This window comes from Onthophagus taurus, chromosome 3, assembly GCF_036711975.1.
Source record: "Onthophagus taurus isolate NC chromosome 3, IU_Otau_3.0, whole genome shotgun sequence".
NCBI lineage: Eukaryota > Metazoa > Arthropoda > Insecta > Coleoptera > Scarabaeidae > Onthophagus > Onthophagus taurus.
In genome coordinates this window covers 9,815,914-9,842,960 of record NC_091968.1, presented here as the reverse complement: position 1 = coordinate 9,842,960, position 27,047 = coordinate 9,815,914, and the positions used below count along the sequence as shown (strand labels likewise).

At 36.2% G+C, this 27,047-nt stretch overlaps 1 protein-coding gene across 1 annotated transcript in view; it reads left to right on the top strand.

The window, feature by feature from the left end:
- LOC111416279 (lysine-specific histone demethylase Su(var)3-3) overlaps positions 1-27,047 on the top strand; it is a 242,010-nt gene that overhangs the window by 11,041 nt on the left and 203,922 nt on the right. The gene's annotated exons all lie outside the window — the stretch shown is intronic.

Sequence of the window (27,047 nt, the reverse complement as noted above, 5' to 3'; positions counted from 1 at the left end):
GCTTGTTCACCTTATATTTTCTTTGCCTTTCGCGCGGTGTCGATTCTCATTTGCAAATTGGGGTAAACCGAGAGGCGAGAGAGCGGGACACGTTCCTTCGTGCCTCGTAAACCAACCTCTCCCGGTCGTTATCTCCGGCTGTATAATGTCGAAGCTCGTTAATCTACAGCCTTTACCATTCTCTGCCCTTATAGGTTTTAAAAGTTAAAAAAAAATCTATTTGATGGTTAAAAAATGATTTCAGTAATAATGGACAAAGAAGTTTTATTATTTCTTTTTAAATTCCTTTAAAAATACATTCTAAAACATCTTAATCGTGTTGACGTCGCTAAAAGTTGTCGCCGACGTCGTCTTCGAACGTCGAAAGGTGTCCATTGTGCAGACGTCGCGGGGTCTTTTGTTTCTGGACGTGGGGTCGCACGCCCGGCGGCCCCCGTTCCGTTGTTTGGGGCGGTGACAAGGGGGAACCCCGGATCGGATCGATTCGGCGCGGTGCATTGTGTTTTATCAATTGGAGCCGGCGAACGGATTCCCGGTATCCGTCGCGGCCCCGTTTGGGATCGTACCAGAAGAAAAAAAAAAAGACACGGTGTACGGGGGCTATTAGAAAAAGTGTGGAAGCGAAAAAAAGAAACAGGATGAAGAAGGCCGGTTTTTGAGCGAGATGGCGTTATCGGAGCGCGACGGTTCGTTTTGTATTTTCGAGATGGGTTTCTTTCAAATGTTAACGTTTACTAAGTCGACGAATTTTTAGTGAATGAAAAATTTTGTTTTATTTTTCTAAGAATATTTTATTGTTGTTAATATTATTACTGGAATTGAACATTTTTGATTATTCACCTTTTACATTTTTTATCTACAAATGTTTTTGATTTAATAAAAGTAAATTTGCCGCACCTTACATACCTTTGAAGAAAGAAGATTTTGGTTAGTTATATCATTTATAACTTTTCTGGCCACAGCAGTTATAAATCTCAGAAATGTAAGAGTTAATCTTCAGTTTGTATCATCTAAACCAAAAAACTGTTTTATTCGGCAGCTCGATACTAGATTTTCGTTCTTTCTAAGTTGTACTTATAAAATTTTTGTCTTGTTTTTTACGTTGATATAATTAGATATAGTGATGATATCGTTCAGTTGAGGTCTTTAAAAGTAAACTAAGTACATAACATTTTAACCCTGCTGTACTGTTCGGGTCTATTCGACCCGAAAGGAAATGTTACGAAATGTAATACTAAATTGTGTTTTTGTTTAATTGTTTTTCTGTTTGGGCACTGGTGACTTTATTTGTCAATATTAGGACTTTGTTATTTCATATTACATTTTTGAATGTTATGTATTTTTTTAGTATACCTTCAAATGTTACACATATACCGTTTGGGTCAATATGACCCGAAGTTTATTTTATTACATTTTCAACTAAAATATATTGTTTGAAGCAAAAATATAGTAAAAATTTTAGATATACATATATGTATATACAGTACAGTAACAAGTCTGTACGTGTATCTGCGACCATAGATTCTTATAGCCTATATCCATATGAATACTTTCATAAGCGTGCGTTGACAGGTCTGTGCTTAGTAACGATGTTGAGACTATAAAACAAGGCATCAATGCAGTTATGATTCAGTATTCGACTTTACATTAAATATGGCACGTTGCAGACCTTTGACTGACAAAGAGTTACAGGCGTATATTGAAGCATCTGACAGTAATGAAGATATTTCCGAATATGAAGATCATACAAGTGAAGCATCTGAAAGTAACAACTCTGATGGTGAAGTCGATACTATGCATCTAAGTACAAATGTGCAAAGTTGTTTTTCAAAGGATGGAAGAATAGAATGGAAGTCGAAACAACCGTAGCAACGTGGTCGCTTTTCTGCTGCCAATGTAATACACCAAACACCATTAATTACAAGATATGCCAGTAGCCGCATTGGTCACATCAAGTCGTAATTTCAAGTTATATCTCATAATGCTGTAGAAAATACAATAATTGAAATGACAAATCTCGAAGGACGAAGTGTTTACGGTGAGAATTGGAAAAATTGCTGGGGTTTATCAGTCATATGGGAAATCTACGAAAAGCTTGTGGGATAAAGAAACTGGTAGAAATATATTTAGAGCGACTATGTCATTGGAAACATTTTCCATGATATCTCGTGTAATTCGGTTTGATGACAGAAATAAGATTGTTTTTCCAAAATTGTATAATGTTGGAGTAAATGTTACTATTGACGAACAGTTAGTAGCATTTAGAGGGCGATGCTCTTTCAATAGTACATTCCCAGCAAACCGGCAAAATATGGAATTAAAATTTGGACCTTTTGTGATAGTGAAACTTCTTATGCTTTGAAATTACAAATATATACAGGAAAAGTACCGGGTGCAGCTCCTGAAAAAAATCAAGGCATGCGGGTTGTATGCGATTTTAGTAGCGAACTCAGAGGTCACAATCTAACTTGCAATAATTTCTTTACGTCTTACAATCTGGCGCAGTCTTCTCAAAAAAAAAATTACGATGTTGGGTACTGTAAGAAAAAACAAGCCTGAGCTTCCAAAGTCCATGGTAAATAAAGAAGAAAAATAAAGAAATCTTCCTTTTATTTTACGAATGACACTACCGTAGTCAACTATATTACTATACTACGTAGTTCTGATGTCTACCTTACACCACGACAAACAAATTAGTACCAGGGATGACAAAAAACCGTAAATACTATTAGACTATAACGCTACAAAAGGAGCTGTTGATACTCTAGATCATCTGATAATCACGTACACCTGTAAGCGTAAAACAAATCACGCTTATGATGCCCTTGCCTTGGAGGAGTATAGATCGTGAACAAGCAAACTAAAAGAAGAATATTTTTAGGAGAATTATGAAAATCTCTAATACAAAACCACATAAGAAGCAGAACACATATGCCAAGAACAGAGGAATCGCGAAATGTTGTGCAAAGAATTCAAAACAATGGAAGTACATATTGTTTCGTTATAAATGTGCCACAAACAACTATTCTAAAACGCAGCCGTTGTAAATTTTGTCCTTCAACTAAAGACAATAAAACAAACATAGTGTGTAATAATTATCATAAACATCTTTGTAAAACTCACTGTACATACTTCTGTCCAAATTGTAAAACATAAAAATAGCTTTTTATAACAATATTTTATTATTATCCGTAATTTCTAAGTTAGCTAGAATATTATTTGTTAGTTTTGCCTTAAATAAACAAGTACTAGTAACTTGTGCAATTTGTTTCCTTTTTTTTATGTTTCGGGTCATATTGACCCGAACGATACAAGTGTATAGTAGTTATGATCAGACCAGCAGGATTAATATGTCTTCACTTCGCCGAGGTCGCTTGCGGGCGAGGCGTTAGAACTTATAATTTATACCAGCTTTACGTTGACATAACTACATATCTACTGCCTCGTCCGCAAGCGACCTCGGCACTATTGGATGATATCGTTCATTTGGGGTTTTGAAAAGTAAATCAAGTGCATAATACGTTAATATATGTTTATTTCGCCGAGGTCGCTTGCGGGCGAGGCGTTAGAGCTGATAATTTATATCGGTGCAATAACTTAATAAGTGTTCTATTCTTTTGGGTAGATTTGGTAAAGATAACCAATTAATAATTAAAGACTGTATCATTGTCTTAACTTCTATTTGTCTTCTTTCCACTATATCTCTTACAATTAAATACACTATACTTATATTAGACTTACTGCTAACGTGGTACAACAAAGCTTGTTATGTTTGTTGTACTAACCTTATTAAATAGTCTTATTACGCCTAACCTACTTAATATTAATAACAACATTTACTATTAGTCATACCTTACACCGGCTTTACATTGATATAATTGCATATCCACTGTCTCGCCCGCAAGGGACCTCAGCACTATTAGATGATGTCGTTCATTTGAGGTCTTGAAAAATAAACCAAGTACATAACACTTTAATATATCTTCACTTCGCCGAGGTCGCATGCAGGCTAGGCGCTAGAACTGATAATTTATACCGGCTTTACATTGATAATAATAATAATAATTTTTTTTTATTTTCACGGTTTCAATAATTACATTAAAAATTTCATTTACAATTCACACAAATCCTTACAATTAATTATCATTCACAATTCAAAATCGGAATGTAAAGCAAAGAATAGTACATCTTCCGTAAAAAATAAAAATAATATCAATCTCCGCCCTAAAAACCATGTGGTTGTGCTAGGGACGGATACGATTCACAAATTAATTCAAAAATTTGGCTCTATGAAGTAATATCATATTCAAGAAATAACAAGTACAAGAAGAATGCGCTAATAACATAATTAACAAATCAACAAAGATCGGTACAAAGTAAAGGATATTAAAACAACTCATCAATAAGTGATCTATCACATCGTAGCAAGAATGACTTGATCCTTCCCTTCAGTAATGTAATTGAGTGCAAATGCAATACATATATTTTGTATATTTCAGGTAAGAGTCTGCTAAAAATTTTATACAGTAAAACCGAGTAGCAGTGTTCACATATTTTCTTGGCAAAGTTAGGTTGAAGCACGTGTGAGTCTTTTTTATATCGGGTATATTGTAGTGATGGTCCATATTCCTTAGCAGATGTCTATTTTTGCATGTATAAGTTATAATCTCGAATATAAATAATTTCCGGACATCCAAAACTCCAAACATAGGTGTGCTGATGGGTACAAGTTTTCCTTTTCTAATATCTTCTTAATAATCTTACGCTGTAGTATCTCCAATTGTTTTAAGTGAGTATCGTATAAACCACCCTATGCCAAAATTCCATAGCGCAGCCTCGACTGCGCCATGGAACAATGATACAATGTCTTTAAGTGCTTATATATTTGAATTTATACAGTAAAGTTCTCAATGTTCTTGATATACTTTCAATCTGCCTGTCCCACCTTAAGTTACTATCAATTACCACTTCGAGATAACGAAAACTATGTGTGGATTTGATGCTTAGGATGTTTGTTGTCAAGTTAACAGACAATTCATCGTAAACTGGCAGCTGATTACGATAGGTCGAGAATGGCATGAAAAATGTTTTGTCCACATTCACTGTCAAATGATTATAAGAAAGCCAATTAAATATTTTAATTACGTCACTCTCTGCCTTACTCTTCACCCCTTCCCACGTTGCATCTGAATATGAGACAACAGTATTATCAGCAAAGCATGTCATATCCCCCGCAACGTCAGAAGTTAATAAGCTATTCATATAAATATTAAATAACAAGGGTCCCAAAACTGTTCCCTGAGGCACGCCATTTTTAATAATTTGATCTGTACTATGCACATCATCAACTTTGACTATTTGCGTTCGGTCCGTTAAATAACTGCAAAATAGAGTGTTGACTATATCCCTTATTCCTATGGCATCAAGAGCATTCAATAATCGCTGATGGTTTACCCACTGCCTCGCCAGCAAGCGACCTCGGCACTATTGGATGATATCGTTCATTTGAGGTTTTGAAAAGTAAACCAAGTGTATATCACTTTAATATACGTTCATATCGCCGAGGTCGTTTGCGGGCGAGGCGTTAGAGCTGATAATTTAAACTGGCTTTACATTGATATAGTTCCACTGCCTCGCCCGCAAGCGACCTCGACATTATTAGATGATGTCGTTCATTTGAGTTCATTGATGTTTAACATGCAGTGTTTTTTTCTTTGTGAAGCGTTCCACTAATTATTATATCGACAAACAGGATGTTAATAATTATAGTTTGCACCATAAATCTTGTATGTTTCTGATGCTAAATTGCAAAACTTGATGGCAATCTGATCTCCAAATATTCCGAACTCATTTTTTTTCTACCTCTTGAACTGCATTGACTTCAGAATAGCAATGTATGAATTGTAAGTACGGTAATATGTAAGAATTAACATTGAGATTCACGCTTGAAACATTAACTTCTTGTAAGTTGTGATCATTGGGAATAAGTTGTGAGCTTCTATACTACTATGTTCACTGTGTTAGTGCCTTGTATGGGAAGCATATAACTTAGCGAGCTCCTCTGAATAGTAGTTCCTTTTTGACACTCATAGCTTTTTTTTATTGCAGTTTTAATTATAAATGACATTCACCGTAGAACATAATTGAATGTTTCTTTGAAAATTTTACAAGGTGTAATAAATGTCACATGTCGTATTCTTTAGATATCCAATTTAAAACGAAGGATGTCATCGCGCTAGATTGAAACAGCACTCTAATCTATAGTTCATCTTCGCATCTCCAATTATCTTCGCATTAATCTCATCAATTTCAATTAGTTTTTAATTTTGATAGACAGTAATGGGCTCATCAATCTAAAACCAATCTAATTCCTTATTTTTGATCATATCAAATTAAAACAAAAATAAGATTTTTATATATAATCGTTACAATCTTGTTTATCGTACAAACAGATAAACACACCACGCAGTTGCCATTTGAGGTGCATGTAAATATTTATTTACACGGTGTAATTTCGATGTCGCCAGTTCGAAAAGGGTCTCCGCGATAACGCCGGTAAATCATAGTCGTTCCAGCCGTATATCACGTCCCATACGGCGGTAGCGTCGGCAGGTTCTCGCATGATCTATGCGATGTAAAAGGCGACGGTCGTCGTCGTTTTACCGCTTTCGATTTCCGCCGCTAAGTAGGATTAAAGTCAGTTTCACACGGCGACGGCCGCGACCTTTACCACCCGAACCGCCACACTGAATATATCGCCATTCGGTTGGGGATATATTCAATTATATGTTTGTATTATGTAAATTATATGTTAAAGCTAAAAAGCTATCTTTAAAGTTACGAATTAAGTGACTAACATTTCAACACACACACAAAGAATCAACGTCTCATTGTTCCCGGTTGGACCCTAAGAAGAGGTCGATTAGTTACGCGGGAGGCATTTTCATTGTCCTGCAATCATCCGAACGCGGTCGAAGAGCGCATAATTCATAATTAGGGAACAATCGCGTGGTGGTTAAGCGTAAAATCGGAAAAATAGGTGAAATTGAAATAACCTTTTATTTTATTTTTTTAATAAATAGAGTTACTTTAATAAATTGAAATAATACCCGTGCGACGATAGCAACAAACCTCCCAGCAACAAACTTTTACCCGTAATTTCGTATCTACTTTGTTAGCTGATATCTTCCTTATTATTAGAGATAGCGAAAAACTAAATGCACCACTTGAAAGCTTGAATCTTTTTCTATGTAGAACCGGGTTTCGTCTGCTGATAAGATATGTGTGTTGTATGCCACTAGAAAGAGCAGAAAATTTTCGATAAGATAGATATTACATTGCATTGACTATATATCGGGTAGGCGGACCAACCAACCTTGCACCGCGACCCTGAGGATCTATTGTACCCCGATAGATATCGTTATCAAATTTCACCGTGCAGTCCAATGTTCTTAACGAACTAATACCTTGCTCGGCGAAAGGTCATTCAGATCCCTTGAAGAGATAAGCTGCGACCCAAAAATCGAGAATTTAATCGATTAACGGCAGGGCAGTAGCATAAAACATGCTCAACCGTCTCATAGTCGGCATTCAACATCGTCGGCTAAACCCATCAAGTTGAGGTGTGCTTTTAATCCGCAGTGCCCAGTAAAAACACCCATTAGAACTTTTATGCTACTACGGGCAACTCCTAAAATATTCCCGGGTTTGACAGTGGCGATGTTAATAAACACCTTAGCATGTCTCATTCCAGGAGAACTGGTCCACATTAGGCGTAGTCTCTCTTCAGCCCACAGTCCAATCCTATATTTGGCCATCGCAAATGATACACCAACTGCTGGTTCCGGTCCCACAAACGCTTTAGCGCTGCCCTTTCGTGCTAGCTCATCTGCCGCTTCATTGCCAGCAACCCCAGAGTTACCCGGGACCCAGATCAGAGAAACTCTCTTATAACAACTCAGTGTGTTTAATGTTCTCTTGCAATCATTAACCAGAGCCGACACCGTTTTAACGGCTTGCAGCGCCTGGAGTGCGGCTTGACTGTCTGAGAAAATTTGTACTGTCATGTTCTTCACCCCTCTCTCAAGAAGGATTTTAGCACCCATGTCCATAGCAAATACTTCCGCCTGGAATACAGTACAGTACGTACCCAGGCTGTAGGCTTGCTTAATTCGAGGTGTCTGGCAGTATACTCCTGCTCCGACCCCTTCCGGCGTTTTTAATTCATCTGTAAACATGCAAATATCTGCCTGAACCAGAGAATTTTCGATCCAGGACTGCCGCTCAGGCAGTACAATCTGGTATCGAGCATTAATCACTGATAATGATACCGCCAAACCTGACGGCATTGATAACACAGTATCAGTGCTTATAATGTCTTCCGCAGCCCATTGGTAGGACATGTCGGAACAGTTTTGAGCATATTGCTTAAGTCTGTAAATGGTTGTTCTAGCCACTTTCTCTATATGCAAATACAGAGGAGATAGGCCAAGCAGAATCTCCATTGCTAGAGTTGGCGTTGTGCTTATCGCACCAGAGATTGTCAATCTAGCTACTCGTTGAATTCGTGAAAGTTTACTGATAACTGAAGTCTCTCGGACTTTCCTATACCAGGCTACTGCTCCGTATGTGATCATAGATCTAACCACAGCCACATAGAGCCAATACAGTCTTTCAGGGGTAAGACCCTAATTTTTTCCACAAAGACTGCGACAAGTCCACAAGGATAGTCTAGCTTTGTGCAAAACTCCCTGCAAATGTCCATTCCATGACAGGGTTTTGTCTAGGATTACTCCTAGATATTTGACTTCCTTTGAGAAAGGAATTTCACCTTGGATACCTTGGATACACCTTGGATAGTTGGGCGGATTAGTCCATCCAACTTTCGTTTCCTAGTGAAGGGCACAAGAATTGTCTTTTGCGGGTTTATTGAGAGGTTCTCTCCCTTACACCAAGCGCAAATTGTATCTAGGGTCCCCTGGAGGACTTTAGATATCCTCGGCAAACAGGTTCCTTTGACCATAACGACAATATCATCAGCATAAGCTTGTATTTCTACACCAACGGTTTCGACTATCGCAATCAGATCGTCAACTAGGAGAGACCAAAGCAGGGAAGATAACCCACCTCCCGGCCTGAAGCGTATCGTATTTGAATCGCCTGGTCCACGGATGTGCAAGTGACGACTTTTCTAGCCACACTCCAATCCGTATTTGAGGGGCGTTTTGCCTTGCAGGAATAGCCCGCTGTGGCATTATCAGACCTCATCATCAAGCTTCCTGGGAAGTGAGTGTGCATGAGAAGCTCTAACGAGGCTCTGCTAGAATTCGTAAAACTACTGTCAGGCCGCCTAAGTGGGCCCAGGGGTAGTGCCGGATCTCTAGCGAGAATCTTGTGAATTCTTGCACTGCTGGGTGTGTCTTTCACTCCCTCACAGAACCGTACGTATGTTTTTGGTGTAATTCGTTAGAGCCTGTTTATATTTTAGGTATAGAGCGGTGTTCTTCATTTTTTATTGATCTTAATCCTCTGTAGCGCAAGATATCAAAATTTAAAAACAAGTTGTGGAAAATGTTAATCGAAAGAAATAAAAATACACGTGTTTCTGGAAAGATCTATTTTTTTATTTATCTGTAAAAAATGGAATTAAAGGCAGTGTGACAGAAATGTCACTGCATCAAAACGATAACAGAGCGATGCCACATTTCTCGCACATTGTTTCTGAGACACCAGAGCATTTAGAAAATTTGCAGCGTATTCTCTTTTCTGTCCAAACAGGCCAGTGTCTGATCTTGCCTGATTGCCACTGGAGGAACATGTTGTGCTGGACCTCTCTGTCGTTTTGCTTGAATTTTGTTTTCGATAGATCGACGGCTTTTCAAATTTAGTGGCACACTAAGCTTACATAAAGTTGTTGCAACTTCAAGCCGAAAATCAGCCGAGTTCAAAGGTTTATCGTGCAAGCCCTTTGCTTTATGTATTCTTTTGTAAAGAAGCCATGCGTTTGCCATGCTTAAGTCCAATAAATAGTAAAACATTCCAACCTGCCAACTTTTGCTGCGAAGTTGTATTTTATAGCGTCCCATGATGCTATCGATTTGCCACACCACCCATGTGGCGATTGTATTCTCCAACAATATTTGGACGATCAATTGATACGTACCGCTTGCTCTTCTTGTTATACCCCCTCACCTGAACTTTTGGCATTTCTCCCACAAAACTTGATGCCAAATTAACCACCTTGTTATCTTTCCAGGCTACGGTTGCTACATCTACACCGTTGACATCAGCAACATACTCAACAGAATACCTTCTGTCTTTCTTAGACATGTCTTTGTCTGTGGGTTACAGTACCAAGACTCAGTATACCATTTTTTACAAGTATTCTAGCAATGGCAAAGATGTAACGTAATTGTCGAAATACAATCTGTAATTTTCGTTGTGAGGTATTTCACGTGACAGACGCATGACAACATTTGAGGATGCGCCTAGATCAGGTTCGTTGGTTAGTAGCACATTTTCTGAGCCAGTTTCAGGTTCGATTTTGTATCCAAATCCAGAGACTCAACTAAGAACGTAAATCTTATAGCCCCATTTGTGTATTGCTCTAAAGAATTTTGGCAAAGTTTTTGTTCAATTTTTGAACAATTGGTCCGAGTCTGAACAGTCTGTCCAAATTCCGGATGTTCGCGGGCAAGTTTTGTGAATTGTCATTAAAATGAATGGATTGGCGAATTTTTTCAAACATCTTTACATGCATTATCTCTTGAATTATAGGAGTTTCAATAGTACCATTCCAATGACTAGTAACTCGAGAAAAATAAATCAAAGACATTATATACACTATGCCAATAACTTGCTGAATGTCTCTTGTGGAAACTCTAAAACTATTATTGGGATCCTTTTGCACAGAAAGTCAAGACCATCGAAGGCATTCAATTATATAAAAACCCACATTACAACATAAAGTACATGTACTAACCTTGTATATTTTCAAGAAACACACAGTATTAATCACGTTATTTATTTTTTACTGATTTTTCAAAAGCACGTAGGCAGTTTCACCCGATCTGTCGACGAACAACGGCCATCGCGCGGCAATAAATGGGTTTGAAAAAATGTTTAAATTTTGGTAGGCAGAGAATCAGCTTGTGACACAAATGTCAGATGAAATGTCCGGTTTTAGATAGAGAAAGATTCAAGCTTTCAAGTGGTGCATTTAATTTTTCGTTATCTCTAATAATAAGGAAGATATCAGCTAAGAAAGTAGATAGGAAATTACGGGTAAAAGTTTGTTGCTGGGATATTTGTTGCTATCGTCGCACGGGTTGAAATAATTTTAAACATTAAGCCGGAAAAAATGATAAATTCCAAACGTCTTTATCATTTATTAACGATTCCATTGAACGGAAACGAAGTTGCGCAACTCCCGCGCACCTCGATATCGGTTCGCATTAACACGGACCGTCTGTCAAACGGTATCTCTTTTATGAATAGCCATTGCGGCGAGGAAGGCGTTTAATTATTGATATTACAATCTCCCGGTGCTCCGGCGAGAATTGTCATGCAAAATCGAGCGTAACGCGTGGTCACACCTTTTACTTTTAATATATCTTGAAAATTAACGAAAACTAATCAAAAATTTTAGTTTTCCTCCATTAAATCATCGTAAAACAAATATTTAATTACCGAAACGTGCTTTGTAATAAAATTCCATTATTGGATTTAATTATAACAAATGTCAATGTATCATTAATGAATTATTTGCGGATAATTATTAGGTTTTAAGAGGATTTTATTACTAATTTTGTTTTTTGTTGCGTTTCCCGATGGGAACCAGTGAGCTTTGTTGAGCTTTAGCTCGCGTGTCACTTAAATAGGAGAACCAATTTCACACGGCGAGGAAGTTTTTTTCACACGGTGCCCGGCTTAATTTGCGGAAGCCCTTAATTTGTCAAAGTCCGCGCGCACAGCGACCAGATACCCGCAATAATTCACGGCTTCAGCCGCCTCTTTGCGAGCTTCAGGCGACGTCTTAATCACCACTCCAAGAAGGGGCAACCACTTTCATTAGACCGTAACAACCAAGATTAACCATCATCAAATTTATTCAAAGATAAATAATCTATAAACATCAAAAACGGTACAGAAAGAATTCAAAATATGCCAAAAAATAATAATAGAACGAAAAAACCTTGGAAGTTAAAGGTGAAAGGGATTTTATCGAGTAACTAACTCGAACGGGTTTCGAAGGAACGTCGCCCCGAATCATTTCCAGGACGTCGACACCTGCACTTTTTTCAACGATTTTTTTTCTTTCCCCGACGAAACCGAAGCTCGAATTCCAACTGTCTATTAACCGAGTGCTGTATGGCCCTAATATTGAAACTCGGGCACGTTTTCCCTGCTCAAGACCAGATCTCTTCGATGGTAGGCAAACGAGGCGCTACGACGACGTGACCGTCACGTATCGATTGTGTCGTTTGCATACAGAAGACAATTCAAATGTGAGAATTGACTTTAAATTTACATTTTTCTTCAAAGGAATTTCTACACATTTCACAATTATATACAGGGTGAGTCTACAGATTAACTAAAATAAAGTACAGCAAAACCTCGATATAACGAATTAATACGGAATAGAAAGTGTCCGTTACAACCAAAATATATAATTAATAAAAGTTTGATATTAAAAATATGTAAACTTTCGGTACTTTCAACTTGTCGTTTATTAAAATATTTATCTGACTAGTGTCAGCTTAACCCTTTCACTGTTATTGTCCCCTGAGAGGGACACGGTTTCTTACTATGTTTCTTGCTTGTCGCCATCTCATATTGTAAAACGTTTGTCAATTTTGTAATAAGTGTGTTAATACATATTTTTTTTTTTTATATATATTTTTTTTTTTTTTATATATATATTTTTTTTCTATTCCAATTTTAGAATTAAATAGCTCTTGAGTTAAATTTTATCAAACATTATAATGTTATTTTCTTGAATTATTTGACTTTTATCTCTGATGATGGCTTTTAAGCTGAAACTAGTCACATAAATATATTTTAGTAAACGACCAGTCAAACCTTTATTAACGATATTACTGGTAGAATGAATTACGAATTTAACTTTAATCAAAATATATAATATCTCAATATCTCATAGCTTATGATATAGCGAAACAAGTCCCAACCTAATTTTCGCATTGGAAGATAAAATAGGATATAGCAAGACTGAAAAGTATTGGATGATTCCGTGAAGATGTTTTTTTGACGTGATACATCTTGGTTATGATATTGAAACGACGAGTCTTTAATGGCAAGGTAAAGAAAACATGGAAAACTTCAATCAGCAATCTTTACTAATACATTTGTAATCCTGCCATCTTATGGCACTAGCATAACAAGTCTATATGGGTCTTAGCCTGCTCTAAGAGCTTCTCCCATTCTGTTCTATTTCGCATTTAGCTTAAATAGTTGATATTGGCTATTATCTCTCTTCAATATCTCCAACTTCTTTAACTCGTTTATACCAGAATTATTTTGTTTTAGATTTTTGTGTTTCCAGTGTCATTTTTGTGTAGTTTTTATCATTTGTAATTGACTTCTAGCATTATTTTTAAGAAAATACTATTTTTTCGTAGTTTTTTTAAATGTTCTACTAATGGCACAATGGGGTTGAACAGGACCATATACTTTCTCAATAAAATATCAAATCAACATAAACTTTAACAATAATTGTATTGAAATTATTTATTGTCCATTATCTTGTGTGAAAGTGAATAAAACAGGATTCGTGCAGTTTGACGTTACATTTTTGACACGACTTCACGGTGTGTTTACTTATACTTATAAAATGAATACGTATATGTAGTACTAGTACAAACCTAGAGATGGCACTGCGAGCGCTATTTGCAATCTGTATTATCTGCACAAAACAAAGTGCGCATGCGTGGTTATACTTTCAACAAGTATCAGTGTTTTGTTCGACAGATTCAATCATTACTATTATGCCAAAAGAGGCTTGTCAAACTGCCCAAATTTTAAAATTTTTTGATAATGTGTTTGACTCGGTGAATGGAACCTTAAAAAGGAACAAAGAAGGCAAACCACTCAAGAGGTTGTGACCAAATCGAGTGAACACCGAAACTTTTGGAGATGTATGGTAATGAAATAGTAAAATGCAATGTTCATCAACATTGCATTTTACTATTTTTTTTTATGTATTGTTGTTTTAGATATCTAATTTTCTTTTTTATTATTATAATATATATATTATTATATTCAGTAAGTTTTAAATAAAAATATTTAATTAAATGTAGCTTTTTTTATTTAAAAACAAATAAACAAAACCACTATACTATATAAAAATTATCCATTTAAATTTCGCGGCTTATCGAAAGAAGTACTAGTACATTCCGCTAATGGCGCTGAATTTCATTTCGACCAAATAATGGTGGGGAGTAAAGCTTCTATATACATATATATAATATATTTTTCTATGCACGACTTTGTCGTGTTTTTTTTTTACAGAAAGCACAGCGATTTTGTTTTCTGCGTTGACAATTCAGTGGTTGCTTTCTTCAAATCGCACTTGTGTTGGTACCCTTGAAGCTCCTGCCAAGGGAATATCATATTTTTGTAAATACGTTTGCACAACTATTCTTCGAAAATGAAAATAATCCATTTTTTGCCTAAGTCCTTTTCTATATCGACGCAAAACGCAAAAATTGCTCACCACTACTTCTTCTATCTAATGGAAATCCTATTGCTTGTAATGGTATTAGAAATAAGTAGTTATATAAGTAGCGTGGTCGGCAGTTGAGTAATATAATAGTTAAAATGGATTTTAGTAATTAACCCAAAAATTACACCTAATAATAAGAAAAGGTACATTACAAGTTGTCTGTATTCTCATCCATCCTGTCTACACCGCCCATAAATTTATTGTATTGCGCTACTACATGAGGTTGCTCAACTGGCACCATTATTTCTGTTGTGATATCCACCTTACCACTCTACATTCTGGAACCGTAGAATCATAAGTACTGACTATCAGAACGATTCTATTATCATGCCAGCTTGTAACGGTTATCTTATTGGCAACATCTGTACAATAGTCATACAAACCTCTGTCCTTCTTTTCTTGGTTTTTCCTTGGTATGGTTCAAATTGCTTCAAGCAAATACCCAAGAGGTTCGCAGAGACACCACATCTTGTAACCGTATCGTATCGGCTTTCCTTTTAAAAATTGTTTTGTCCCATGCTTACCAAAGTTTATTATTATCTGCACACTGGAGTATCTTTTTATCAATTCAAATCAATTTCTTCTTATAGAATTCACTACTGCCATATTGTAAGATTCGGTTCCTAGCTCCCACTACATTCTCCATCTAGGAACAATTCAATAGCCAGATAATAGTAGTATGACCAAAAACACTTTATTTCTTCATTGACAACTCGAAAATTAAGTTTACCCTTTTGCTGTCCCAAATTATGGTATACAAAACGTTGAAAACTGTTTTATTGTATTTGTAAAATTAGTAAATCAATTTGTAACTTAATTTAAACAAACATTAATGAAAATTTTACACATTTAAATACAATTCAGCTGTTTCAATGGCAGTTTAGTTGCACATAATAGAAACAGGTAAACTCCCTTCACGGCGAAGTTTTTCTTTATTCATGTGCTCAATTTAATGGTTGTTGCCTCCTGAAGCTATCATGGTTGACTCCATGGGCTTTTGTAGTGTCAAGAATACGTTATCTAATTTTTCTTTAGTTAATGCGTCGAAGGCATTTTCAATCTATTAATTCATTCATAGTTTTTGGCGATATTTGGTGCTGCAAAGACTGAATACCATTCAAGAAGCCAAGATCTAAAACATTCAAATCAGGAGTATTCGGTGGCTGTGATTTGAATTTAATATACCATCCATCTCTTGATCCTTCAGCCAGCAATTCTGCATCGTTTTTATAGGAATGCGGTTTTGCATTATCTTGTTGAAGATAAATTGTTTGGCTTTATGCGCTTTTGGGAACTTGGATCTAATGGCTGATAAAACGTTATCGCTAATCATGTTTTTGCATTCTGCTGCGTTAATAGATTCGATGTTGGTCACCATTGTTCCTCTTGTCCGGTTCTTGCTCTTTCTTTTTGCAGGTTCTTTATAAACAAAAGGTCAGAGTTCTATTTTGCCGTTAAAATACTGTTTTCTGGCACTGTCATAGCATGGTCCGACGCTGAAGTCTAAAAGCATATTGACTTGCAGGGCTGTTTCCCCAAGCCAAAATAGCATAATTAATATGGGAGTGAATAAAGGCATAGTATGCAACTTTAAGGACTCCTTCATCTACAATCTTAGATATCCCACTCAAAAGGTAAACACCACTACAAATCTTACTCCCAATAGCACACACATGATCGTCAAACTTCAACGTGGGAGGGGCAATAGACACACCCAACAACCTCGCAACAGGGGGATTATCAAAAACAAACCGCCTCATTGAAATCGCCATTCTAGTACTTTTATCTTGGTTCAAACACAGCTCATTGGCAATGCACCACTCTCTTGTCCTAGTCAGAACAAGATCAGATCTCTCTATGACCCGATCAAAATCAGGCCCGGTAACCAATATAGTAGTGTCATCCACATAAAGCAAACATTCCACATCATCACCCAAATACTGAAGAAAGTTATTAATGTAAAGCAGGAATAGCAGCGGGCCAAGTATGAATCTCTGTGGTACTCCTCGCCTCAAACTGAGCTCACTCAGATACCGCATCGTGCAACGTTACTTGCTGTATTCTATTCTTCAGGTAGGACTCGATAAGAGCAACAGCGTCACTAGCAAAGTTATACACTTTAGATAGCTTCCTCAAGAGAATCTGATGTGACACGCAATCAAATGCCCGCGCCAGATCGAAAAACATTGCAATGCAATGATGACCCCTTTCAAAAGAATCCAAGGACATGTCAACGAACTTGACAACAGCATCCGACGTGCACCTACCCTTTCGAAATCCGTATTGATTTGGGCAAAGCAAGTTATTTCCCTCTATATAAGAAACCATTTTATCATACATTGCACGCTCAAACACCTTGGAAAAAGCCGGCAGTACACTTATTGGCCTATAATTGGAGCAATCCGTAGTACCTCCTTTTTTATGCACGGGCACCACGTTAGCTATTTTCAATATATCAGGGAACTGAGAATCAGCAAATACTGAATTTAGAACTTTTGTCAACGGAAGTAGGTACATGCCTACATTCCTCTTTATAAAATAAGTTGGGATGGAGCAGCTCACGTACTTAACAACGTCCCCATCTGAACTACCAAACTACAGGTTAAAATCACCGACTACAAAAACTTGCCTAAACTGAGTCAGGATTTCCAAGAGACAAGCAGGCGATCGATACAAGCAAACTACAACTATATCAAAATCAACACAATAGACCGCCGCTATCTCGCAATGGATTTCCAACGTTAAATTATTAATGGAATCAAGCTCTTTGTACTCAAGAGCCGCCTTACCCAAGACTGCAACACCGCCATGTCCATGCTCAGATCTGGCGTAAAAAGATAGGGTTTTCCATTGCGAGACACGCAGTCCATGAGTAAATTCATCTCCCTTCAGCCAATGTTCACTAATACATATAAAATCAAAATTACAATTATTCTCAATCAAATACGCCTCAAACTCATCAATTTTATTTCTAATACACTATATTAAAATGAAACAAGGTTATAGATGGTTTATCAGCTAAATAGTATCCGGTATTATCTGAATTGGACAAAAATTCGAATTTATATTACCAGTTTCTATCTCCTTCAGCGTATTATTTACAGTAGTAATCTGACTGTTACCCTTGTTACATTTCGATGCACGGTTTATTGTTTGGGCAACATAAGAAAATCATCATCTGATATTATCTGTGGTTGGCCATTTCTCTCCGAAGGTCCTCATTCCGAGGTTGGTCAATTTAATCAACGTGTTTACTGGAAACGTGTTGCTTCCTGCAAAATCACGTTGTGACAAAAACAAAGCGTGCAGGGGAGAAAAACGGAGGTGTATCATTATTGGAATTGTGGGCATAAACGGGTTAATGCAAATTCTTGATATCTCAGATTTGATTAGTACATCTTCAGATTTTTATTGCAGATTGGTGCCGGCTTTCCAATTTAATTTCAGAATTTTTCTTGATGTTTAGAGTCTGATCAGAATAATTTTAAACTGTTGTAAAGAAGCTGATCAGATCATTAACATTTTTTGATCTGAACCTTATAGAGATTGTATTCACTCAGCATTGATGTGTTTCAATTTTGCCTTTCAGCTTACGCACGTAAATTGCGTCCATACAACATTATTGGTTTGTGTCTAGCATATTTCAAAAAAGAGCAGTTGAGAATAGGTATTTAAATTTAATCTTGTATTTAACTGAAAACTCATGAAACGATCTGTGATTGTTAAGAGTGACATTATCTGCAATCTTTCCATAGAAAGCGAGAGTCGCGTACACAATTACAGTTTGACCGGGGCACGATGAAATCGAGCCTCGGGTCGTGGGCATAACAAGATTCGATCGCGGAAAGCGAAAGAGAAAACGCAAAATTGGACGGCGCGCGCTTTCGTCCAATTACGGCCCCGAAAAGGTTACCGCCGTTAAAGGATCATAATTGGAAAGCGTTGGTCTTACGAAAAAGAAAAGAATTAAAAAGAAAAAAACTGCCCAGTCAAGCTTATTCCTTTTATCGTTAATCTAATTTTTTTTTTTTTTTCTAATTTGAATGGTGTTTCCGTTTTGAGTGTTTTGCTAACGAGATGTTAAATTTGTTTTCTTCGAATTAATAATAATTGACAAGAAAACAATTGTTAAGTAAATAAATACAAGTACGTAATAGGCGATTTTTTTGTGGGTTTTATCAAGAGAAAAGCACGTAATAGATTATTTTGCAATTACAAGCCATTACCGGCAGCTATTACACCGCAATCAAAGCGCCTATTCACTTGCCACTTACACGACTAGCGATTAATAACTCTTTGGACGATTCTTGCAAAAATCGCCGTTCGTAATCTATCAATATCTTTTGCGCAAATCGTGCCGGCAGCCCTGCAAGAGCTAATGAACTTTCTCCTCGATGCTCAACGAGAAGAAGGTTTCCACTTCTTCTTCAACTTGTAATACAGGAATCGTTATTGCATTCTCTCGCGCCTCGATGATATATGTCTCGCATTTATACCGACGATATCGTAATCGCGACCCGTAGAGCGAGAGTGATATATTTATTTAACACCTGCTTAACGCAAATTGGGCACAATCCTAATTTATCGCCCGAATTTACATGATTGGAGAGGGGGCCGAAGCGGCTATTCCAACGCGGATGGAGTCGTTTCTCACCTCGGACGAGGGCCCATTTATAACGTCTTTTCGTAATGATTCGAGTATTAACAGTTTTTCAAGTCGGTATGTACGAAAGAAACAGAAAACGTTTTAATAATTTAATTACACGCATTTCAAAATGACTAATATCAAAGAAAACAATCCTATTGTTTCCTCTTCACTTTAAGCATTTTATTACCGCAATTAAATACTTTAATATAATAATAGATATTAAATTATCTTTTTTTTTAGCTAAGAATATATTCAAATTTACACAATAACGTTGAGGGTAAAAGTATACCCTTTCTACAAATAGACAAAACGGCTCTCTCACGGTTTCTCAAAGAGGAAGGTTTTCCTTTCAAGGTACCGGGAGTCTGAGTCTCTTCAAGTACGACAGCGAGGCTAATTGCAGCAGACGTCGTTTGAATAAAATACGAGTTCCAAAGGCCGCGCGCATCATCGATAGACGTCGTTGTCGTCGTCATCGTCGTTTGCGGACCTGTCATAATGGCGAATGATTAACGATCGGCGGATTCTAACGTTGAAAACTGTATAATTTTATAATTTCATTATTATGCCAAGGCGTAAAACGATGTAATACGGAGAAGTAAGCGATCAACGATTATGTACTCTAGGTCAAATTAATTATTCTTAAACGCAACGAGGAGGAATTATTTTCAATGAGATGAACCTCGAAGATAAATATTTAAATTGATAAATTTAATTGATAGCAAACGTTTTTTTTTGATGATATAATCTTAGCACAAGAATTTCCTTGTAAAACTAAAGGCGTAAAAAAAATGGTGAAGTCATCGCGTCCGGCAAAGAAGGTATAATAAAGTTACAAAATAGAGAAAAATAAGTTCGGATGGGAAAAACGGGTGTCGAAAGAAAAATAAAAACGGCACGGGGCGTCGAAACGCCCGAACAATCATTAGCGCTGCGGGAACGAAGATATTCGATATTAAATTACCGCGTCCGGCTGAGGAAACGTTATTTATAAGCGAATAATTCAAACTCGGACCCGGTTTAATTGCCGGGTGTATTACAAGGGACCGCGGGTTAAATGGTGTAATTGCGGTGTCGCCTCGATAAATCCGATGTTAAATTGCCCTGGCATTTCGGTATCTGGAACGCGAACAAGATTTCAACGATAAAACTAGGTCACCATCTTAAACAATTTCAAAAATAAAACCGTATAATAATACTGTATGACATCACATTTTCATTTAATTGTTTTAACTATGAAATAAGTTTAAAATTCTTTCCACAAATTACAGCAATTATCAATTTTCCTGTTGGTCAGCAAAATCAAACTTTAAAATCTAATCATTTCATAGCAATTAATAGTAATTTCCGACTAATATCGACGAATAATTAAATAATTTCGCTCTAATGATACAATAATTTTAATGAAAATATTTTTTTACAATTAAACCATTTGGAATGTTTAAGATATGTTTCTGCTGGTCGTCTCTTGAGGCCAAAGCGTTGTAATCGCTAAGTTAAAGAAAAAAACGCAATGGAGGTAGCGCCTCGGCCGCAAACAACCTCGGCTTTATTCTGTCAGCGAGTAAAAATGAAACATCGTGAGCTTAGTATTCAAATATTGATTTTGTACGAACGCAACAAAGATATTGATCGGAAAAGATTTCAGCTTCTGGTTGAAACGCTACAATGGAAACCTTAAGTATAAAACCTAATCACTACTAATAAGCTTCTCTAATATAAATACAGTATTGAAGCCTTGGTGTACAAATAATTGTTGTATATTAAAGAAAGTAGGATATCTTACTATATGATTGAGGTTGAGGTGCTACAATCGATACTGTTAAAGAAACATCTTAGATATTAATTTTAGAGGTAACAAAAGTTTTTGTAAGCACTTTGCACTTTTACTTTTACTTTTACTATGTCCTGGCAGGCATCTTCAGAATAGCTATAAAAATTGAATTTTTGTCAGCGTTAGTTACTATTAGAGAATTAACTTTTATTTTGGTTTTTATCTTACGTATATTTTGTTCTTCTTCTTTGATTCCTTTGATGTCGCTGTTATTAGGTTGTTTGCCCTTTTTACGCTCTTCTCTTTTAATAATTTCTATAAGATCTTTCTTTAACGTTTCTTCTTCTTGAGCACCTCTAATCATATCTTCAATGTCTATAACCAGTTTTGGTAGGTTCAGGAATGTGGGTGTAGGCGCATATTTATGTGAAAATCTGTACTGAACAGAACTTTTGCCAATTTAACCATAAATTTTACACTTATGACGAAGGTTTACCAATGGGCTCACCTTTGAGTGACCTTTTGTCTGATTTATTTCTTAACCATATGGTACATAATTTACTTGATAAACACAATAACATTAACGATAACATCATCCTGTGGCGGAGATATGTAGACGACATCTTAGTGATATGGAACGACGATGGATTGAGTTTAATCGAAGATTTTTACGCTCACATAAACAATAAAATTAAATTTACTATGGAGGTTGCACAAAATAACGAACTTAATTTCTTAGACCTGACTCTCATAAACAACGACAATTCAATAAACTTTACAATTTACAGAAAGCCAACTCAGACCGACACCATCATCCCAGAAAACTCCTTTCATAACCTATCTCAAAAATATACAGCTTTTAGAGCTTACCTACATAGATCGAACCAAACTCCTCTATCTATAGAAGACAAAAAGAACGAACTGAATTCAATAAAATTAATCGGTATTAATAATGGCTTTCAACTAAAACAAATAATCTTTTTTTCCACAAATTTCTCAACAAAACATCAAAAATTCTACAGCCCTCCAACCTATAAATTCAGAAAGTCAAACATACAGAGCCATCCCGTACCCAGGAAAACTGGCCTATAATATTGGAAATGCCTGTAAAAAACATGATATCACCTTATCCACGAATGCTATTTAACGCCAAAGACAAAATAGATCTAGATAAAAATGGGGTATATAAATTAGATTGTGAGACCTGTGGTGCATATTATATAGGTGAAACCGGTGGTTAACTGAGAATCAGGGTGAAGGAACACATCCAAAGAGAAGAATCCAATTTCGGTAAACACATTTCGACATACAATCATGATTTCTATAAGGACAAAAACGTCAGTCTGCTTCATCAACAAAATAAAAGCCATAAACTTAGTCTACTCGAAAGCTATGAATCTGATAGATTCAATTCAAACGATGTAGAATGTCTGAATGATCATATATATTGGTCACAGGTAAAATATAAATCCCTATCTGACCCTTATCCCAAAATACCGAGTACTATCTACTTTCTCTTTCTCTCTCTCCTTCTCTCATCTTGCTATATGATTGAGGTTGAGGTGCTACAATCGATACTGCTAAAGAAAGAACGCAATGGAGGTAGCGTCTCGGCCACAAACGACCTTGGCTTTATTCTCTCAACGGGTAAAAATGAAACATCGTGGGCTTAGTATTCAAATATTGATTTTATACGAACGCATCAAAGATAGTAATCGCGAAAGATTTTAGTTGAGATCGTTTCTGGTTGAAACGTTACAATGGAAACCTTTGGGTATAAACCCTGATCGATGTAGTGCCTCGGCCGCAAACGACATCGCCTTCTCTAATATAAATACAGTATTGAAGCCTTGGTGTACCAGTAATAGTTGTATTTTAAAGAAAGGAAGATATCTTACTATTTGATTGAGGTTAAGGTGCTACAATCGATATTGTTAAAGAAAAAACGCGATGGGGGTAGCGCCTCGGCCGCAATCGACTTCAGATGACATTTTAAGTAAGAACACAGAAATCACAGACGTTACGTTCGCTCCCGTTTTTTTCTGCTTTCTTCTAACGCATAAGATTCGTAGCATTGTCTCTCTCCAGGAATTTTATTGATTTTTATACGCTCCAATCGTACGCTCAAATCTGAGTGACATACTTTGGAGTTCGCGCCCTGTTGTTTCAAATGTTATTATTTTTTTTTTTTTAACTAACCCTTAGAATCAAAAATTAAAAAATATGTCAATCAATTTTAAAAAACTTTCGAATAAGCCAATAAAAGAAATACTTAACGGCCCTATTGTTCGCTTTCTGTTATTATAGGATATAAAAATTACTAAAAAATCAATTTCTTTAGAAAAGTCTATTTGACATTTATAAAAATATATTGAAATGATTGTTGACAATTTTGAATTGTCAGTTTCAACAACATGTTTACTCATCTGGAATAAGTGTTTTGAAATGTAAAAACATAACAGTTAATGTTTATAATAAATAGTATTGTTTCTCTGTAAGTATATAGCGCTTTTTCTTTTGTATTGTTGCTCATTTCAATAAATTAAGTCTGTTCTGATTAGGCTAAAAATGCGTTACGTAATGAAACCAGTGCGGTAATGAACTTCATTACGTAACTCAAATCACCTCAAATGAGTACGGTAATGATGACTTATCCAAGCAGTCGTAGATAAAATATTTTATTTTCATGATATTAATAATAAATTATATTTATTTTATCTATTACAACTGAAAGCCAGTTTAATAATTATGTAATAATACCATAATTCATATATTGACATACTTCAAATAATAAATAATTAATATTTTTTCAAAGTATGTTACCGTTCAAAACAGTTATCTTTATGTAATGGAATATTGTAAAATTTGTAAACAAAACATGTTAGAACATGTGAAATAGACTTCTTCTTTTTGAACAGCACAAACTACTTTACTACGTTACTATGTTACTATGTTACTATGTTTATAAGTTTATGTTTTCCGAAATTCGAGAGTTTTCCGGGATTGTTTAATTTGGGTGCTCTCCTTGTGGGCGCAGAACTAGGTATATTGTCATCTTGTTTCATACAATTAGTTTCATGATCTTCTATTCACGAAACTGCCACCTTGTGCAAGAAATTCTTGTACGTAATATGCACCGTTTGGGGCATTTGAACTTTTACTTCAGCTTGTGGATTCCGTCAATTGCGCAGAATGTATATCATCATCATATTTACATTTCTTTTGCCATAGTCTAACAAAATTTGACGATTCCTACGAAATTCGTGAGGACCTCTTGAAAGTCGTAATGTTTGTAGATATGGAGGTAGACCTCTATTTTTTCGAATGGTTTCGCACACTCGCACTTTATTTCGCAGTAGAATTTTAGCCATTTTGACGCTGTTATAATAATTGTCTTGATAAATGTGGTGCCATATGTTTTTATATAGCCGTTAAACCCGTTTTTTCCAATTTTTTGCCATCAGCAGCATACACGTAAAAATTACATATGAATCCTGTGACAGCTTCACACAGCATTCTTACAAGTATTCCATATTTTGTATTTTTTGCCGGCTTGTACGTTTTAATGGATAACCGACCTCTCCACGGAGTTATACATTCATCCAAAGATAATTGTTGATTGGGCTTATATGTATACATCGTTAAATTTTCGCTGTAAATAGTCAATGACAGGCTGGATTTTAGCAAGCCTATGTGCATTGTGAGGAATGTTGTCGTTATTGCAAAAATGCCAGCCTGCATTATTTGCACACATCTATTTCTGCTCATGACTTGCGAAAAGAATGGAGTTTCTATACTTCGATCTGTGGACCGATAGTCGTAGAAGACGTCTTTTTTTCCTGGCCCATTAAACTATTAGTTTTAAATTTTTTTTTAATTTTATATTTTTGGATGATCTGGTAATATCTGCTGGATTCCTTCACTAAGTGCTCGAAAAAGTCCATTCCAATAATTAAATTGACGCTGTCCATCACATTTTCTGTTGAACTAGGCATAATTTTTATTCTGTCGACCATATATCATCGTCATCTTCAATATTATTTGTATCGTCTTCGGTGTTACTTATCTCGTCTTCTGAATCACTACATCTTAGTTGCAAGACAGAACCCCGCTTTCGAATTATTATATCGCTGCCATCACTTTCGTCACCAATACTTCCTGAATAACTGTCAGGATAATCTGATAAATCATCTAAATAAAACTCTTCAGTATCATTTTTTTCGCTCATCGTGAATGGTAAATTTTTTACAAACGGTGTGAAAATGTGGGAGTTTACGAAGCAACGCAAGTGAGAAATGTACCTCAATAATACGGGTGATAAAGCAAGCGACAATTGTTTATCGCCATGGCAACTGATTGATAGGCTATTCTTAGGTAGACGCGATAAAAAGCCGATTAATAGGCTATCGGTCGGTAAAGTATTAAATGAGATAAAAATTCATTATTAACTTGGAGTTATTTACGATTCGAATTGAGAGTAATCTTTAAATTGAAAGAAACAGATAAAATATCTTGAATCAATAAATAAAACAAATCTTTAAAAAGTAAGCGAAGTAGTAGAATTAAACGAGTTCTTTTTAAGATAATGTTGTTGACAAATAATTGTTGTATATTAAATCAATGAAGATACCTTGCTATATGATTGAGGTTGAGGTGCTACAATCGATACTGTTAAAGAAAGAACGCGATGGAGGTAGCGCCTCGGTCGCAAGCGACCTCTGCTTCATTCTTTCAACGAGTAAAAATGAAACATCGTGAGAACGCAACAAAGATATTAATCGCGAAAGATTTTAGTCGAGATCGCTACTGGTTGAAACGCTACAATGGAAACCTTTGGGTATAAAACCTGATCGATGTAGTGCCTCAGCCGCAAACGACGTCGGCTTCTCTAATATAAATACAGTACTAAAGCCTTGGTGTACAAATAATTGTTGTATTTTAAAGAAAGGAAGATATCTTGCTATATGATTGAGGCTGAGGTGCTACAATCGATACTGTTAAAGAAAAAACGCGATGGAGGCAGCGCCTCGGTCGCAAGCACCCTCGGCTTCATTCTCTCAACGGGTAACAATAAAATATCGTGAGAACGCCACAAAGATATTAATCGCGAAAGATTTTAGTCGAGGTCCCTTCAGGTTGAAACGCTACAATTACACCTTTAAGTATAATACGTGATTGATGTAGTGCCTCGCCCGCAAACGACCTCGGCTTTATTTTCTCATCTCGTCCAAATACAGTACCAAACTTTGGTGTACAAATAATTATTGTATATTAAAGCAACGACGATATGTTGGTGTATAATTTTTAATGGACACTATTAAAGAAAAAACGCGATAGAGGTACCGCCTCGGCCGCAAGTGACCTCGGTTTCATTTTCTCAGCGAGTAATAAACAAAAAGTATAAAACATCGTGAGCTGAGTATTCAAATATTGATTTTGTACTAACGCTACAAAGATTTATTGGCCGCGAAAGATTTTAATCGAAATCGTTTCCGGTCTAAACTCTACAATTTCACCTTTATTTAGCATAAAACGTGATCGATGTAGTGCCTCGGCCGCAAACGACCTCGGCTTCATTTTCTCATCTAATATAAGTACAGTATCGAAGCGTTGGTGTACAAATACAGTGTGTTAATTAAGTATCGTACCCGACTTCATCATTGCAAGTATACAACCAATATCACAATATTGGTATTACAATACGCGATTTGCGTATGATACGTATTACACTGTGATATTGGTTGCATACTTGCAATGATAACGTCGGGTACGATATTTAATTAACACATTGTTATTGTATATTAAAACAATGAAGATATATTGCTGTATGATTGAGATTGAGTACAATCGATACTCTTAAAGAAGAAACGCGGTGGAAGTAGCGT